Raw genomic sequence first — 16,002 nt, 5'->3', positions numbered from 1 at the left:
TGAAATAGCCTATTCAAGAAAGCTTCATTGAAAACATCGATTTTCTTCCAGTAAGCAGCACTCAATTGCTATTCCAAGAAAAAGTAACACACACAACCCAGGAAAGGGCCAACATTTCCATCAAAGAGGCTTTGTCAAAGGCCGGTGAACAAAGGTCTGTGCTAGACCTCTCTCTGTCCTGTGTATGGGTTACTTTTGCTCAGAGTAAGGATTAAATATCTCTTAATGGAAATAAAGACTGTAATTGATTCCAACGAAGCTTTAATATACTGCCTTTTTTGAGGCATTCCCGTGAAGTGCCCGAGGCTGATGCTGGGGGCTTTTTATAATTCACAGTTTTATTTATCAGGGTACACTCTGTCCTGGGGCTCAGTGCCCTTCCAGTCCCACCTCCCAAAAGAAAAGGAAGAAACTCACTTTATGGAGCTGGGATTTGGGATTCTTTCCACTTGTATAGGATTAGATGTTCCCATTCAGCTAGACTTGCCAAGGACACCACAATTATCTTTAGATTTACAGTATTTCCTTACTTATTTTTATTTGTACTATGTTAACATCTATAGGCCCCAGCTGAGCTCAAGGCCTCACTGTGCTGGGTGAGGGTGACCATATTTCCCTATGCTGAATACAGGAAACCTAGTAAAATTACTCATATTCAAACAACTTCAATGGCAATCAGTCAGAACTATGCAGTACAAATGTTCAAATTAACATCAGGTTGACTGCGTCTCCGTTAAAAAGAAATACTGCATAGCTGGATTCTTTTTGTTTACCTTCTTATCTTTAAGGTTTTAGGGTTCACACAGGGAGAGGTCTTACACACACACACACACACTCCAGTATACCTCTCTCAAATGGAGTGAGGGGGTGACAGACCAACCCTCCCCACCCTGCCTGGCTGAGCCCCTGGGATGGACCGCCTTTCCTGGTACCTGGTGCCATGACTTCCCAAGGCAACACATGGGAGGAAGAGGGGGCATGCAGGGTCACATACCCCTCCCCCCTGCCCAGATTTCTGCCAGGGTTCACACCAGATTGTGGCCAGCAGCAGCCTTTCAGCACTGTGCAGAAGGGAAGCGATGGGAGTTGCTTCCAGCCATGGGGTGGGATGATCTGGCCCGTGTCTTTGTAGAACTTGTCTTTTCCCACCCCTGCACTCCCTGTGACTGGAAACAGCTTGTCCCTTCCTGCCCAGTCTTGAAAGGCAGTTAACACTTCCAGGCTGCTGCTGGCCATCAACATAGCCCAGCTGCCACCTGACCCCCGACTATAGTGTGGGCAGAAAGGGATTAAGCCCTAAGGATGCATTGTGCACCAGGGCCCAGGGAATCTGACTGCAGGAGGGGGTGACGAGGGTGCTAAGCTCCTGTCCTGGGGGCTACCGTGGAGCCTGCAGGTTCAGGGAGTGAACAGGCTGGAAATCACTCTCTCCCCACCCCCCCACCACTCCACAGCTTAGCTGAGGGGCGGAGAGGCTTCCCCATACCAGCACTGTGCAGGGCTTTGGCACATGCGGAGCTCGGTTCCTCCTGGTCAGTCCCTCGGGCCGGAGCGTCTTGGGGTTTCCTGGGGCGCTGGCCTAGCCAGAGGCAGTGGGGGAAGGAAGGAGCCTGCCAGCCAGGCTGCTGGTGAGCCGAGCACTCTGACCAGGGGCTGGTTCTCCGCACAGCGCTGGGAGCAGCATGCACCTTGCTGCGGGGGGATGTGGAGAAGCAGCGGGAGGCTGATGGGGCAAAGCGGGGAGAGGACAGTGAGAGGGGAAGCACGTAAAGGGCTGATGGGTGGGCAGCAGAGGCGACACGTAACCAGCCGCCGCCTGGCACCTGCCCACAGTCATCAGCCACTGCTGCTTGCAGCACACAGCCAGTGCCGGCCGGAAACAGGACAGGGGGAGCAGGGGCCAGCTGGCCGAGAGCCAGCAGCTGGTGGACCAGCAGGGGGAGTGGCCGGCCCAGCGTGCTGTAGCATTGCCCCGCCACCAGCCTTGCACACCCACCCACATCGTCGGCCACTGGACCCTGCCACTCATCACAGGCGGCTGGCGAGCAGGGATCAGGTCAGCAGCAGGACCCGCCAGTACTGATTGGGAGGGGAGACAGAAAATATGGGACAATTTGCCCATTTTTAAGAAAAAGTCGGGACACCTGCAGGAGGGCTTAAATATGGGATGTCTGGTCACCCTAGCTGGGTGCTGTAGAAGTGACACATAGTAAGAAACATTCTGTTCCCCAGAAAGCTTATAGTCTAAATAGACAAGACAGGCAAAGGTGGGGAGATCAGGACTGAGGCAGAGAGTAATGAAGCAACTTGCATAAGATCACAAAGGAAGTCTGGGGCAGAGCATGAATTGAACCCCAATCTCTTATGTCCCAGGCTAGTGCCTTACCCACAAGACCAAAGTTCCTCCTCACCCACCGCTCTGTCCAACCCACATAAATAACTGCCCTAGTATTGTCTGTCTCCCACTCTAATCCTCTAGCCTTCTACGCAGATTCCCTTTCCCTGACCTAATCTTCCAAGTTCCACACTTCTTTCAGGTCTATAAAACCTGCTCCTCAAATCATTCACTGTGAGCACAGGTGAATCACCTAAGGTGATAGACAAATCAAAAAACAATGACCTTCCAGAATAGTTTGCATTGACTATCAATGCTTTGTGTTGATCTGCAAACAGAGCGATTCTTTTCCAGAAATGATTTTCACTCTCTTTTGCAGCAGTCTATAACAAAAGCTAGGGTTTAAGGTAATCTCAAAACAGGGTAGGAGTTACAAATTAAACAATGGTTTTGCTTTGCAAAAATCCTCTGTTGTTTAGATGGCAATTAACAGTCAATGAGCAAGTAGACTGGTGCATTAGGTTCAAAAATATAAAAAAAGAACTATATTGTCTCTGATGCTTTCTCTGGCCTCTCAAAACCTCTGACTCTCAGCTGGCTCCAGGTAGTCATTCAACTGTGTTCAAAGTCTGTAGTCGTCTGAGTGGCACAGTAATGGTACATGTGCCCAGAATGTCATGGAATGAGGTAATAGTTTCAACAGGTGCTGGGGACTGTGCTTCAAAGGCTCCACCCAGCTAATGGGGTCAGAATAGCCCTGTTCACAATGGACTGGTTTTCTTTTGGATATTTTTGTTTTCTGGAAATCCTCTGAAAGTACAGTTTTATATAGGATGAAGTCAAACAAAGCGATGTGGTAGTTACATCACTTTTTAAGGCTATAATCATACAGCCAAGGCTATCTGATATAAAGAAGGAATATATGGAAATTAAATAGATAAGTCTCCTCATAAGACGTCATTGTGGTGTTAGAAAGTTTTGTCACAGAGGAAAGATAGAAATATCAGTATAATAAACAGGTTTCAGAGTAACAGCCGTGTTAATCTGTATTCGCAAAAAGAAAAGGAGTACTTGTGGCACCTTAGAGACTAACCAATTTATTTGAGCATAAGCTTTCGTGAGCTACAGCTCACTTCATTGGTAGCTCACGAAAGCTTATGCTCAAATAAATTGGTTAGTCTCTAAGGTGCCACAAGTATGCCTTTTCTTTTTAGTATAATAAACGTAAAGATGCATTTCTCAACCTCATGGCCAGCTCTGTCTCTCACAAGCTGTCAGGGCTGCTCATCCAGTGCGAGCTAGTGTCATTCCCCTTTCTAACTGTCAAAAATGTTTCCATCTCATCAGGCCCGTTCTTCCCTCGCCTGCTTCACTAGAGGACTGAGGGGTGTTGAGTGAAACCTGACTAGCCATCCTGTTAGGTTCACTTATAATATAGAGCTGGTCAGAAAATTTTCAATTAAACTGTCAGTGTTTGGTTTCAGAGTAGCAGCCATGTTAGTCCATATCTGCAAAAAGAAAAGGAGTACTTGTGGCACCTTAGAGACTAACAAATTTATTTGAGCATAAGCTTTCGTGAGCTACAGCTCACTTCATCGGATACATTCAGTGTTGAATGCATCCGATGAAGTGAGCTGTAGCTCACGAAAGCTTATGCTCAAATAAATTTGTTAGTCTCTAAGGTGCCACAAGTACTCCTTTTCTTTTTTCAATGTTTGTCAATTCATCAACATTGAAATGTTCCACAAAACTGGGTTTACTTTGATGAAATTCCCTCAGAAACCTACCATCTTGCTTGTCTGGATCCTTGGAAGGCCACTTGGTGAGCTGACAGGGAGCTGAATACCTATAAGCCCAGATTTTTGGGCTTCCATCTCCTTAGCTCCCAGGCCCCTGAGCAGGCTGCCAGGCAGGCTTCCTCTGAATGGGGGCTCCCTGGGCATCCAGGATGCCCTGTTCTGTGGTAGCCCACAATGCAAATTGCCCTGGGGGCCAGGATCCCATTAAAGCTGGCTGGAGAAGAATAATTCCACTTGGCTGAGAATTTTTAAAATGCTAGCTTTCATTCCAAACTGAAACAAAGCCAAATTCTGAAATCACAAAATCCTCCACAAAACAGAATCACCATCCTCCACTCAGCACTATTAGAATATATTATTCCTTAAACATATCTAGCTTATGGGATTCGGTTTTGCTTGCATATTATTGGAGAATTTCTACCCTGAGTCACTGTGAGCTGGTGTCAGGAAATCTAAAACACTAAGACCGCAATCCTGCACTGGGATCAACTAGAACAGACCCCTACACCTGCAGCTTCCCAAGACTCCACACAGGCACAGGTGCCCATACTAGCAGATCTCAGTGCAGGATCAGGGCCTAACACTGGACCTCTGCCGACCTCCATCACCTGGGAGAACCCAGGTCTTTGGGGTGAAATTCATCTCAACCCACACAAGGCCCTGTAGATCACTTGAACGCTGAATTAAAGCTGACCTGCAAAGGATAAACAAATTGTTCTTTTTGGCTTCATGGTTTATAAAGAAGGTCTATATAGTTCTTCTAGGTCCCCCCCTCCTCACCCCCACACGCTTGAGTTTTACTTTAGAAATTCAGCTCCTCTCTAGCCTGGAGAATTGCATGATAACTGGAGAACTAGTTAAAGGATGAAATTACAAGACTGGAGGCTCAGTAAATGAAGGGAAAAGGGATTTTTAATCAGATCATTTAAAACTCTATTTTAACACACATTTAACTTCCGTGACTCACGGCACGTCTTCACGAACAACGTTAAAGCATGGCTGTGTAGTCGAGGGGCGTAGCTACCAGCACTGGGAGCTGCACTGTCTATTCTGGCACTTTACAGAGCTGAAACCTGCAGTGCTCAGGAGTGTGTTCTTCCACACCTCTGAGCGAGAAAGTTGCAGCACTGTAAAGTGCCAGTGTAAACAAGCCCTAACGTACATTTTAGAGAAAGGAAGCCGTTGTTAAATACTCAACACACCAGCCCCTTCAATTAAGGTGTTAGAGCTTATAATGCACATGTTAGGAGACATCCAGGAGGTCCTCCTGCAAACCTAGGGAAGATCAGAATTTACATTCCTGGTATGGTCTATACTAGAGTCCTGTCCATGCACACAAATTGCACCCATTTAGCTTAACTAAGCTAAATCTGAAAAGGAAAAACAAATTGCCTTCTTTTGCTTCATGATTTGTAAAGAAGGCTTAAAACTAAGCTACACAAATATGTCGCGCTCAAACTCAGTGAAGAGTCTCCCGAAATCGGAATTGTACCAATTTAACTTCAATGATTTAACTACAGTGGTGCAACTTCTGCATGTAGACCAGTCCTTAGGTCCCCGTGGATGCCTGCACCTTTGCAGAAACCCCCAGATAAATCAATGGAGCTTTGTGAGGGTGCAGGGATCTGCCCACGGAGAACACTTGCAGGATCAGGCCATTTATTTCTCTTCTCCCCAAGTAACAGGAGCTTTAGTGGCTCTACTGCTTTTGGGAAACTTGTCTCTGAAGCAGTAAATGGAAAGATCCACGCTTTCACACTCTCTCAGGCTTGGTCGACACCCACAGTTGCACCAGTTTAACTAAAGATGTGATGTTGCACTGATTTAGTTAAATCAGGGCAACTTTGTGCATGAGTACTCTCTGCATTGGTTTAAAACTTTGCTTGCACTGGTTAACTTTAGCCCGTTTTTGAACAGTGTGACTTTTGTATGCTCAGACTCAAATGGATGCTTGAACTGCTTGTCTCATAGGATTAAAAAAATAAAATTAAAGACAAGATTGCAGGGAAAAAAAACTTTTCCCTGCCCCACTGAGAAATTTAAATCAATCTCATATTTCAATGGCTCATACACCTTGAACCATCACATCATAATCTTATCCAAATGTCTGTCTTCAATGCATTTTCAGACAGTTTTTAGTTACATTACATGAGGAAAACAGATGTTGCCAAAACAATGGCCAGTAGTAATTTCAATTTCCAGATAAAATCTGCTCTAAACGCATAACCAATTGTGCTAAGTTTGGGATGAGGTGCACATGATCGAGTTTACAGATGTTCAGCTAGGCTTGTTTTGTTTAACATGCCACTAAGCAGTCAGCACAAAGGTAATGATGGAAATAGAGAAGGAATAGATGTGTGGTCTCTTGTCTCTGCTCTCTTTAATAAGAGCCAATATATACAAATTACATAAACAGACCCAATAGCATTCACTTCCAGCTGCACCAGTGTTTACTTTTTACAAAGTAAGGCCCTGTCCATGCAGGCAAAAGAAGTGCTTTTTCTGTTAGTTTAACTTGAATGAACACATGCACCTATGTAGGCACAGAGTTTAACACCTTTAAAATGGTTTTAGTCAGTCTGGTGGTAGCCTAGGCATCCCACTTTACACTTCAAGTGATCTTCAAGATGCTAAACTGTATCTACCTGGGTGTTGGGGGTGGGGGAGCAGGGGAAGGAAGGGTTCAGTCAAGTTAAACTAATTCAATTGAGCTAACTTGCTTGGGAAAAAAAGCCTCCATTCTGCCCATGTAGATAGGGCCTGCGATACTACGATGGAGGTATTTTCATTCTTAAAAGTCTTCAGCCTTTTTACCATCCATTCTTAGCTCCCATTTTTATTATTGCATAGCATATTGCAGCATCCTCATAAGCTTTGATTCGGAGGGAAAATACCAGCATTCTAAGGCTATGTCTACACTATGAAATTAGGTCGAATTTATAGAAGTCGGTTTTGTAGAAAGCGTTTTTATACAGTTGATTGTGCGTGTCCCCACACAAATGCTCGAAGTTCACATTTAGTCGGCGAAGTGCGTCCACAGTACCGAGGCAAACATCGACTTCCGGAGTGTTGCACTGTGGGTGGCTATCCCACAGTTCCCACAGTCTCTGCTGCCCATTTGCATTCTGGGTAGAAATCCCAATGCCTGATGGGGCAAAAACATTGTCGCAGGTGGTTCTGGGTACATATCATCAGGCCCCCACTCCTTTCCCTCCATGAAAGCAACGGCAGACAATTGTTTCGCGCCTTTTTTCCTGGGTTACCCATGCAGACGCAATACTACGGCAAGCATGGAGCCCGCTCAGCTAACCATCACTGTATGTCTCCTGGGTGCTGGCAGACATGGTACTGCATTGCTACACAGCAGCAGCAGCTCATTGCCTTTTGGCAGCAGACAGTGAAGTATGACTGGTAGCCATCGTCGCCGTACTCCTGGGTGCTCTTTTAGCCAACCTCGGTGAGGTAGGTCAGGGGCGCCTGGGCAAACATGGGATGACTCAGCCAGGTCATTTCCCTTTTAAGTTTCGTCTCAGGGCGATTCAGTCCTGCCAGCAGTCCTACTGCACTGTCTTCTAAGGAGCAGCCAGGAGACGACGATGACCAGCGGTCATAATGCACCGTCTTCTAAGGAGCACCCAGGAGATGACGATGGCCAGCAGTCATACTGCACCACCTGCTGCCAGCAAGATGTATAAAGATAGATGAAGTGGATCAAAACAAGAAATAGACCAGATTTGTTTTGTATTCATTTTCTCCTTCCTTACTCCGTGAAATCAACAGCCTGCTAAACCCAGGGTTTTGAGTTCTATCCTTGAAGGGGCCATTCTGTTTCTCCTTGATGCAAAGCCACCCCCTTTGTTGATTTTAATTCCCTGTAAGCCAACCCTGTAACCCATGTTGTCAGTCGCCCCTCCCTCCATCAGAGCAACGGCAGACAATCGTTTTGCACCTTTTTTCAGCACAATCGCCATAGCACTGGGAACGTGGAACCTGCTCAGATCACCACAGCAATTATGAGCACTATAAACACTGCGCACATTATCCAGCAGGATATGCAGAACCATAACCTGAAAGAAAAGCAAAACCAGGCGAGGAGGCGGCGACTGCAGCGTGGTGACAAGAGTGATGAGGACATGGATATAGACTTCTCACAAAGTACAGACCCCTGCAACGTGCACATCATGGTGTCAATTGGGCAAGTTCATGGCATGGAACGCCGATTCTGGGCCCGGGAAACAAGCACAGACTGGTGGGACCGCATAGTGTTGCAGGTCTGGGACAATTCCCAGTGGCTGCGAAATTTTCACACGCTTAAGGGCACTTTCATGGAACTTGCTTTCCCCTGTCCTGAAGTGCAAGAATACCAAGATGAGAGCAGCCCTCACAGTTGAGAAGCGAGTGGCAATAGCCCTGAGGAAGCTTGCAACGCCAGACAGCTACCGGTCAGTCGGGCACCAATGTGGAGTGGGCAAATCTACTGTGGGGGCTGCTGTGATCCAAGGAGACAATGCAATCACTGAGCCGCTGCTATCAAGGATAGTGACTCTGGGAAATGTGCAGGTCATAGTGGATGGCTTTGCTGCAATGGGATTCCCTAACTGTAGTGGGGCAACAGACGGAACGCATATCCCTATCTTGGGACTGGACCACCAAAGCAGCCAGTACATGAACCGCAAGGGGTACTTTTCAATGGTGCTGCAAGGGACGTTTCACCAACATCAACGTGGGATGGCCGGGAAAGGTACATGATGCTCGCATCTTCAGGAACTCTGGTCTGTTCCAAAAGCTGCAGGAAGGGACTTTATTCCCAGACCAGAAAATAACCGTTGGGGATGTTGAAATGCCTATAGTTATCCTTGGGGACCCAGCCTACCCCTTAATGCCATGGCTCATGAAGCCATACACAGGCACCCTGGACAGTAGTCAGGAGTTGTTCAACTATAGGCTGAGCAAGTGCACAATGGTGGTAGAATGTGCATTTGGGCATTTAAAAGCGCGCTGACGCAATTTACTGACTCCGTTAGACCTCAGTGAAACCAATATTCCCACTGTTATTACTGCTTGCTGGCGCTCCACAATATCTGTGAGAGTAAGGGGGAGACGTTTATGGCAGGGTGAGAGGTTGAGGCAAATCGCCTGGCCACTGATTATGCGCAGCCAGACACCAGGGCAGTTAGAAGAGTACAGGAGGGTGCGGTGTGCATCAGAGAAGCTTTGAAACCCAGTTTCAGGAATGGCCAGGCTACGGTGTGAAAGTTCTGTTTGTTTCTCCTTGATGGAAACCCTCCTCCCCGCCCCCGGGTTCACTCTACTTTCCTGTAAGCTAAGCACCCTCCCCTCCCCACTTCGATCACCGCTTGCAGAGGCAATAAAGTCATTGTTGCTTCACATTCATGCATTCTTTATTTATTCATCACACAAATAGGGGGATAACTGCCAAGGTAGCCCGGGAGGGGTGGTGGTGGGGGAGGGAAGGACAAGGCCACACAACACTTTAAAACTCATTGAATGCCAGCCTTCTGTTGCCTAGGCAATCCCCTGTGGTGGAGTGGCTGGGTGGCCAGAGGCCCCCCCACCACATTCTTGGGCATCTGGGTGAGGAGGCTATGGAACTTGGGGAGGAGGGTGGTTGGTTACACAGGGGCTGTAGCAGCGGTCTGTGCTCCAGCTGCCTTTCCTGCAGCTCAGCCATACGCTGGAGCATATCAGTTTGATCTTCCAGCAGCCTGAGCATTGACTCCTGCCTTCTTTCAGCAAGCTGATGACACCTACCATCTTCAGCCCGCCACCTCTCCTCGCGGTCATATTGTGTTTTTCTGCACTCTGAGATTGTCTCCCTCCATGTATTTTGCTGTGCTCTGTCAGTGTGGGAGGACAGCATGAGGTCAGAGAACATTTCATCACGAGTGCGTTTTTTTCGCCTTCTAATCTTCGCTAGCCTCTGGGAAGGAGAAACATATGCAGCTGGTGGAGGAAAAAAAAAGGGAGAGTGGTAGTTAAAAAGACACATTTTAGAAAACAATGGGTAGACTCTTTCCCGGTAAACCTTGCTGTTAACATTACATAGCACATGTGCTTTCATTACAAGGTCGTATTTTGCCTCTTATTGAGGGTATGCTGGTTTGGTGTGAGAGATCACTTATGCAGGGCCGGGCAGCAGAATTCGGCTTGCAGGCAGCCATGGTAAGCCACAGTCTTCTGGCTTCTTTAACCTTCATAACATGTGGGAATGGCTTCAAACAGCAGCGCCTTCATTTCCCATACAAAGTAGCCATTGGGTTGGCCATTAAAAATGGGCTGGCAATTTAAAAGGAGGGGCTGAAGTTTCCGGGTTCACGTGCAGCAGACACCGAACTAACACCTCCCCCCCACACACACACAATTCTCTGGGATGCTCGCTTCACCCCTCCCCCCACCGCGTGGCTAACAGCGGGGAAGATTTCTATGCAGCCACAGGCAAACAGCCCAGCAAGAACGGGCACCTCTGAGTGTCTGCTTACTAAAACCACCCAATTTCAACCGGGTGACCAGGAATGATATCAGTCTCCTGAGGGTAATACAGAGAAATAAAGAACGGATGTTGTTTGAATGCCTGCAAACACCAGGACCATACGCTGCAATGCTTTGTTCTGCAATGTTTCCTGACTATGTGCTACTGGCCTGGCGTGGTAAAGTGTCCTACCATGGAGAACGGAATAAGGCTGCCCTCCCCAGAAACCTTTTGCAAAGGCTTTGGGCGTACACCCAGGAGAGCTTTATGGAGATGTCCCTGGAGGATTTCCGCTCCATCCTCAGACACATTAACAGACTTTTCCAGTAGCTGTACTGGCCGCGAATACCAGGGCAAATTAATCATTAAACGCGCTTGCTTTTAAACCATGTATAATATTTACAAAAGGTACACTAAGCAGAAGTCCCTTCTCCGCCTTCAGGGTCCGGGAGCAACCTTGGGTGGGTTCGGGGGATACTGGCTCCAGGTCCAGGGTGAGAAACAGATCCTGGCTGTTGGAGAAACCGGTTTCTCTGCTTCCTTGCTGTGCGCTATCTTCCTCGCCCCCAAAACCCGCTTCCATGTTGCCTGCCACTCTTGGACAGAGTCAGAGCACAGGGTTGGGGTAGTGGTGGCTGCACCCCCTAGAATAGCATGCAGCTCATCATAGAAGCGGCATGTCTGGGGCTGTGAACCAGAGTGGCCGTTTGCCTCTCTGTTTTTTCAGTCAGCTTGCCTGAGCTCCTTAATTTTCACTTGGCACTGCTGCGGGTCCCTGTTATAGCCTCTGTCCTTCATGCCACTGGAGATTTTTTCAAATATTTTGGCATTTCATCTTTTCGAACAGAGTTCTGCCAGCACGGATTTGTCTCCCCATACAGTGATCAGATCCCGTACCTCCTGTTCAGTCCATGCTGGAGCTCTTCTGCGATTTTGGGACTGCATGGTCTCCTGTGATGATGAGCTCTGCATGGTGACCTGGCCAAGCTGGCCAAATAAGAAATGAGATTCAAAAGTTTGCGGGCCTTTTCCTGTCTACCTGGCCAGTGCATCTGAGTTGAGAGTGCTGTCCAGAGTAGTCACAACTGAGCACTCTGGGATAGCTCCCAGAGGCCAATACCGTCAAATTGCATCCACAGTACCACAAATTCGACCCGGCAAGGCCTATTTCAGGGCTAATCCCCTCATAGGGGGTGGAGTAAAGAAATCGATTTTAAGAGCCCTTTAAGTCGAAAAAAAGGGCTTCGTCGTGTGGACGGGTGCAGGGTTAAATCGAGATAACGCTGCTAAATTCGACCTAAACTCATAGTGTAGACCAGGCCAGACAGAAACAGTTTCAGACAATAGAAGTGGCAGAGGAGAAGGCTCTTGAACTAAGTAGCAAAAAACACACTGGGGCAGAACAAAGAAGGTGAAAGAGTAATGAGGGAAATAAAAAAAAATTTCCTTTAGGTTCAAAATAAAATAGTTTTGATAACCACAAATGTTCCTAAACCATGAGTTGGGTATTAGAATTCAGTACACTTGTTCAAACAATGTAAATCCAATACTGCCTACAGTCCTGTTCATCTGAAATACCAATGTATGATGCTCTGGCATCAAGGAGAAAGGGTTAAACCTTGTTTTGTTTCACTGAGTAAAGCAAACACTACTCCCTAGGGTGAGGGAGTCTATTTTCTTGTGAAGAGTACTGGTTGGCTTCATGTAACTTTATACAACAAAAGAGCCCTGCATGGTGCATAAATTCCTTAGGGACTAAATTCCAAACAAAGCAATAGAACTGCAAAGGTGGAGTAATAGTTGCACAGCCTGTACAGAGAGAGCAGAACAATTTGAACAATGGATGCTTTGCATTTGGTCACAGATACAATTTTAAAAAAATCAAACCAACCTAAAAAGGGGCGCAAAACACATCAGGACGGTGAAAATGGAAACAACTGATCACAATGATTAGAAGGTTCCTTCTGCTGCTGCACAAAACTGCACCCAGTGTTTATGCCAAAGCAGGCTTATCATATTTCACTTAGATTTTAACCATGTGACTTTGAAAGACTGTATTTTCAGGAACTAAATAAAAAAGGAAACACAATAGGTCTATCTATGGCATAAGTACTTGGAACTGCCAATGATGGGACATGGAGTTTAGCCTAATCATTTGTATTAAAAATTCTAGGTTAATTTGTAATGTGAAAATTGCTTTCTGCTGGGACCCATGACGACTGTGTGGCTTCCATTCAGTCCCATAAAAGTGCACTCAACCTGCATAGACATGGTAAGCATTACTTTATAGGGCATGTGTCAAATCATATGTCGTATCTTATGGCATGTAAGAGCCTAGCAGTACCTAAATACACTCAGAAGCATGCGGGGGTTTTCTGTCCTTCGAACAATACAGAAGAGCATGATATGGAAATATGCCTTTGTTTTATTGACCAGACAAATAGAGAAAGTTTCCTAAAACCACTAAGAGGACGACATCACTAAGCAAGTGATAGATGGAGAAAGAGTACTTCATTTTAGGAGGCAGCCGTGGTTTGTGGAAATCACACACATACACAGTTGAAATTGTAAGTTATGTGAGCATGCTCCAAACATGATGAAAGTAATAATTTTAAAACATGTTTGACAAGTCCAAGAATTGAAAAAAATTATTATTAAAGTTTAAATTTAAACTGAGATTGGTTACCCTTCTGGATGATACTATGAAGAGAAAGAGTATCACTTGATCTGCACGTTCATTTAAATATCCATCAGTTTTTGCATGTTCTCTTTTGTTACACAAAGTCTCGAACATTACTATGTTTTCTAATGCTAGTCCTTAGAATATTAGGCAAATGACCTTATGAATGAATTCTTAAAAAATCCCTTTTGTTTAACAGAAACTGATCCCATAGATTGTGGTTTAGGCAAAAGTTCAGAGTGGAACAACTTAATTACCTCACATCTAGTAATAGAGATGCTTGCCAAAAACTGTGACTCATCTCGTCTCTTCTCTTTGAGGTTTTTTCGTCTCCATTTCTAGTCAAAGTATATAAATTCGCTTCTGGCAAAAAAAAAACTATTGTACCTGCTAATCTTTAACGCCAAAGTTTGTCAGCAAATGAAAACAATTCACAGTAACTAGAAAGGCACCTTAGGGTTTAATTCATTAAAACAAAATGTAGCTTCTGCATTTGCTAGCTAAAATCTGCATTCTCTCAATGCAACGTAAGGAGGATGCGGATTTCACAATCAGGTGGAATTGTAATGCTCCGTAGTGTGTGTAAACTCTTAGGCCACATCAAACAAGCAAGGACATGAGGATAACAATACCCTGTTAATCCTAGAACAGATCAGAAATGAATGAGAGTGTTTTTCAGGACATATTTTGTAATTAAGAACGAGCAAATTCATCCACATCAAATATAATAGAACTAAAGTTAACAGAGACACCACAGAATTCTTAACAAACTGACACAACCAGATGCAAGTTCAAGGGCAAAAAGTCTATTAAAACACTACATGGCATCACTCTGAGAAGAAAGTCTCCATAAACCTATTTACTCCATAGCATCTAATATGCCTTACCCCTAAGGGCACAGAGCAAGGGAAGTAGTTAAGGGTTCCCAGGTTTTCCTCAAATCCCAGGGGTAGTATCAAAAACCCAGTCCACTAGTTTCGTCTCCATGACATAATCTAATTCTGGAGAGCTCAGGCACTTTTTTTTTTGGGGGGGGGGGGGGGGGGAAGAGGGGGAAGCGGGGAAGGCAAAGTAACTCTTTTGGTTACATAGGAAACGTTCCAAATATGGACTGTGAGCCTGATTTGCATAACCGCAAATACATACACAAAACAAATAATGCATGCAAAAACAGCCTAAAAATAGGGAAGGAACAATGGTGGTTCTGAAATGCTCTGTAGTAATATTTTCCCTACTAATTGCTGCTGAATTTCAGAATGACATTACTAAGGACCCAATCCTGCATGGGGTTCTGCTAACAGGCACTCATAGGCCCATGCGGCGTGCCACCAATGTAACTGAGGCCCCAAGAAGGCTGCATAGTTCGAGCAAGCAGAACCCTGTGGAGGATCGACGCCTGCAAATGAAGTAATATATAATGGCTGTACTGCCCTCAATCTTTGTACACACATTCTACTGTCACTAGTAAGAAACGCATATATTACAAACTTTAGAGTCTGGGCCCCATATTTTGCCCTTTTCATGGAATGAGTCTGACCTGCTGATTATATGGTCCTGCCTCTCACAGAGTAGTCTTCCTCTCACAGTCACACACACACTGTTTTTTGTAAAAAGAAAAGGAGTATTTGTGGCACCTTAGAGACTAACCAATTTATTTGAGCATAAGCTTTCGGGTGCCACAAGCACTCCTTTTCTTTTTGCGAATACAGACTAACACGGCTGCTACTCTGAAACCTGTCACTATTTTTTGTGGGATATCTGGAAACAAAAAGTTAATATCCTTTAAAAGATAAAAGTATCTGCATTTTTAAATTAAAATTCTATCATTATATGAACAAATCTACCCTGTCTGTCAATGGTCGGTAGAGACATTTTAATGCAATTTTCATTCAGCCGGGAGCACATATATCAGAAACAACAATATCTTTACTAGGTACGTGCAGTATTATGGAAATACCTGAGGCTTTTGCTAAATTTCCAGGTTCATGATGAAGATTCAAAGAGGGGGTTCGGACAAGTGTAAAGTGAAGAGAAGGTTCTAGGTGATGATATAAATACCCTGGTCCCTCCAAAAATATACTGTACAACTGCATATTTGAGTATTCGCTATTTGTTTTTTAAAAGGCCAGTAATTCACACAGGCCACAATCCAACGAAGCATATGCTTTACTTTAAGTAGGGTAGTATTCCCATTTACTTCAATGGGTTAAGCATATACTTAAGTGCTTTGCTGGATCAGGGCTTAATCTGATCTTTTTTTAGAGTGTTTCGAGGGGGGAGACCTGGGAACCCTATTACATTGCTATGGTCAAAGAACCTGGGGCTCATACTGTTTGTAAATGTTTTGCAATATAAACATGAGAAAGAGGCAGCTCCCAAAATATTATTGATTTCCTGAGTCAAAAACATTTGCTTTGTTATTGTAGGATCAGGACATTTCAGAAATTAAACATTTAGAGGAATCTGAGTGCACACCCTGGAGTACACCCTAATCGGTAAGAAGATCTTTATTCTCCTATTGTAGGTTTTGGATTTAGTAGCCATTCTTCCGATCTGCCATTATGTCTTCTGCATTGAGGCGCAATAAACATGTCATGGGATTATTTTTCTCTCTGTGCTATCCTATCACATATTCTAATGATGATGATGTGTGGCCATACCTACATAGACTGACAGGACAGGTTCTGAACTGTGTTTC

General features: G+C 45.2%; 1 protein-coding gene across 2 annotated transcripts in view; it reads right to left on the bottom strand.

Annotated features, from left to right (window-relative positions):
* Positions 1-16,002, bottom strand: part of RELL1 (RELT like 1) — a 146,262-nt gene that overhangs the window by 44,721 nt on the left and 85,539 nt on the right. Inside the window, exon 7 of one of the 2 annotated variants that reach the window (XM_077815764.1) lies at positions 9,548-10,098. The exons of the other annotated variant lie outside the window; for it this stretch is intronic. The gene's annotated coding sequence lies outside the window, so the exon portion shown is untranslated. Of the gene's footprint in view, positions 1-9,547; positions 10,099-16,002 lie in introns of those variants that run through there. 2 annotated transcript variants of the gene reach the window in all.

Source organism: Eretmochelys imbricata, chromosome 4 (genome assembly GCF_965152235.1).
Source record: "Eretmochelys imbricata isolate rEreImb1 chromosome 4, rEreImb1.hap1, whole genome shotgun sequence".
Lineage (NCBI taxonomy): Eukaryota > Metazoa > Chordata > Testudines > Cheloniidae > Eretmochelys > Eretmochelys imbricata.
This window is presented reverse-complemented; position numbering and strand designations above follow the sequence as displayed.